Source organism: Olea europaea, unplaced genomic scaffold (genome assembly GCF_002742605.1).
Source record: "Olea europaea var. sylvestris unplaced genomic scaffold, O_europaea_v1 scaffold312, whole genome shotgun sequence".
Taxonomy (NCBI): domain Eukaryota; kingdom Viridiplantae; phylum Streptophyta; class Magnoliopsida; order Lamiales; family Oleaceae; genus Olea; species Olea europaea.
This window is the reverse complement of record NW_019249964.1, coordinates 402,508-406,172: the sequence shown is the minus strand read 5'-3', so window position 1 is coordinate 406,172 and position 3,665 is coordinate 402,508.

Below are 3,665 nucleotides of genomic sequence, written 5' to 3'. Positions count from 1 at the left end.
AGACAATGAATACAGAAAAACCAGAGGTTTCACTTTGAGAGAGAAATAGAAACGAAAGAGATGAGAAAACCTTAGAACTCTCGACTCTTCCAACAAATGAAGGCTCATTAGAATATAAACAATCACAATGCATCCAACTATTACTTCAGCACCATGCGACATTATCCAAGCTATCTATTAAAACGCATTTCTAATAAAACACGAGATTGCCCAACTGATAAGTAACCAGCTCACATTTCTTTAAGTGGGCTATAAATTGGGCTGCATCATTGGGCTCCAAGATGTTAAGCACCAAACTTAACAATCTTCACCTTACTTGACTTCTAGGGTTTCATTTTGGATCGGAGGTTAACTCTTCCTATGATATCATTCACTCGATGCACCTACGAAAGAATTTAATTAGGAAAAACATTTAGGAGATTTAAACAATCCCTAAATTTATGTAAAGGAAGTATTTTTGTTCCTATATCTGCTGGATTACACTTAGTTGAAATCTTTTCAATCTTTATGATTTCTTTCACTATTATATCTCTTATGAAATGGAATTGAACGTTTATGTGTTTAGTTCTATCATGAAAAATATGATTTCTACTAAGATGTATAGCAGATTGATTATCAGAATATGTGACAACATTATTACTAGTGAAACCAAGTTCATCTAATAGGTTTTTCACCCAAATACCTTCCTTAAATCTGTGGCTGCAATATATTCAGCCTCTACTGATTACAAGGCTACAATCTTTTGCAGTTGTGATTTCTAACTTATGCATGTATCATTTAAAGTAAAAACATATGCAAATGTAGACTTCCGACTATCACAGTTACTAGCAAAATCAGAATCTACAAAACCTTTTAATTTAATTCTAGTTTTGCCTTTTTTAAAATTACCCCCAAATTGGATGTTCCTTTTAAATATCTTAATAACCATTTCATAGCTTTCCAATGGTACTCACCAGGGTTACTCATGTACCTACTTAAAAAACTTACAGGAAAAGCAATGTCATATTTGGTACAGACCATTACATACATGACTGAACCAACTGCATTTGCATAAGGAACTTCATTCATTCATTCTTTTTCAATTTCAATTTCAATTTTAGGGCATTGGTCTGCAAAAAAATTTTAAGATGACTGCCAAGAAGTAAAGTGACTTCCTTTGCTCTATCCATGGCAAATCTGCCTAATTTTTTTTTTTTTCAATGTATGATTGTTGTGTAAGAAAGAGGCTACTTTGGTTCCATTTCTTTTAATTTCCATTCCTAAAATCTTCGTAGTAGATCCTAAATCTTTCATTTCAAATTCTTGTTTTTACTTTGCTTAATATCATTTATTTCAATAATGTCACACCCAGCCATTAACATATCATCAACATAAAGCAAAAGATAGTATGAATTAGGATCTCCATTACCTTTATAATAGAAACATAGATTATATTCACTTTTATTAAAATTAAGACCTTTGATAAAAGTATCAAACCTAATTTACCATTGCCTAGGAGCTTGTTTCATGCCATAAAGTTATTTTGTAAAAGACACACATAGTTTTCTTTTCCTTTTTGTTAAAAACCTTTTGGCTAAGTCATATAAATCTTTTTCATCTAGATTTCCATGCAAAAAAGTGTTTTCGCTAAAACAGTGATGGGGTGGAACAAAATTTTGGTGACGACATTAATTTTATTCTTTTTTTACATTTTTTCTAATGCTGTTGAGGTTTCTTACGATGGAAGAGCTCTCAAGATCGATGGTGAAAGAAAACTTATAATCTCCGGCGCCATTCACTATCCTCGCAGTACTCCTGAGGTACAAATATAAGCACAGTCTGCATTCAAAAAATATGAAAACAAATGAAGAACAAATGGTATGAATTGATTATTAATAGCTAATTTATGTATTATTATTGCAGATGTGGCCATCATTGATGAAGAAAGCAAAAAAGGGAGGACTTAATGCAATCGAAACTTACGTGTTTTGGAATGCCCATGAGCCTCTATATCGACAGGTTTGCTGTATTTTCAATGAAGTTTACGTCAGTGACAAATATTTGCTACATGGACTATGTTTATGTGCGATACAACTTGAAATTGATTATACTTGTACTTCTTGTTCCAATTCAAAATCAAATTGTGCAACAAGAGAGAGTAAAATTTTTATAGAGGTACATTTGATCACAGGTGAGAAAATCTCATTGTAGTCAATTCATTATTTCTGGTTAAACCTCTTAGCAATTAGTGTGTCCTTTAACCTTACTTTTTGTCTCTTGAATCATCTTATTTTACTTTATAAATCCATTTGTTATCAATGATCCTTTCTTCTTTTGGTTTATTTATAAGACCCAAGTCTTATTCTTGAGAAGTAAAAGAATTTCATCTTTCATAGTTGCTACCCAGAATTTTTTGCATTCTTTCATTTAATGGCCTCTTCATAGGAATTTGGCTCATTATCAGAAAGGGTTTGAACATTAAGCGCGATAATAAAATCTGATTCATTATACCTAGATGGTGGTCTTATTTCTCTTTTATCTATCTCTAGCTGGATGGTAATCATCCAAGGGGCTTGCTAGCTGATCAAATTTAGATTCATTGGTAGGTTTAGATTCTGGTTCTAAGACAATTTCTTGTTCTTAGGTAAGCTCCACCTCAATTTGGTCATTATTTCCTAAATTTAAATCAACTTGAACAAGTTCAGATTGTATAAAAGGTCTATTTAGGTCATTTTCAAAGGTGGGAGTTCCTTTATATTTTATGTAGAACATGTCCTCTTCATTGAAGATAACATCTCTACTAATTATGACTCTATAGCCTCCTTAACCTTTCAACTAGATCCTGTATTCTTTGACCCCCTTTCCATATCCTAAGAAAATGCCTTTAATAGACCTAGGCTCTAAATTTCCTTCATTTTGGTGTGTATATGCAATACAAAAAAAAAAAAAAAAAAAAAAAAAAAAAAAAAAGCAATTTTGAATAATCTACAGGATGACCACTCTAAAAATGATCAAGTGTATCATAATTCAATGATTTTGTGGGACACTTATTTATTAGATATAAGGTAATTTTAACAGCTTCTCCCTAGAATAGTTTTGGGAGACCTAGGCTTATCAACATACATCTCACCTTTTCTAACAAAGTCTTATTCATCCTTTCAACTAACCAATTCTATTGTGGTGTATAGGTAATAGTCTTATGTCTAAGAATCCTATTATTTTTACAGACATTATCAAACTCTTCATTGCAATTCAAGGCCATTATCAGTTCTAAGGACTTTAATGTTTTTATTTGCTTGATTTTCAATAAGAGTTCTCCATTCTGTAAAATTTTGAAAATATCAAATTTATTTTTCAAAAGGATAACCCAATATTTCTTTGAAAAATCATCAATGATAAAAAGATAATATTTAAAATCAGAGTAAGTATTTACTGTAGCTGGTCTCCACAGATCAACATGAAGATAATCAAAAATAGATTTTGATTTATGGATACCTGTAGCAAAGGACAGTTTCTTTTGCTTTCTATACATATAGTGTTCACAAAAAGACGTTCTTCCAATTTTTTCACTTCTTAATAGGCTTTATTTCTTAAAAATGTGTAAGTTCTTATCACTAATATGCCAAAGTCTTTTTTGCCAAATTTCAAAATTATCAGACTGAGAAACTGTAGCAACAATGAATTGA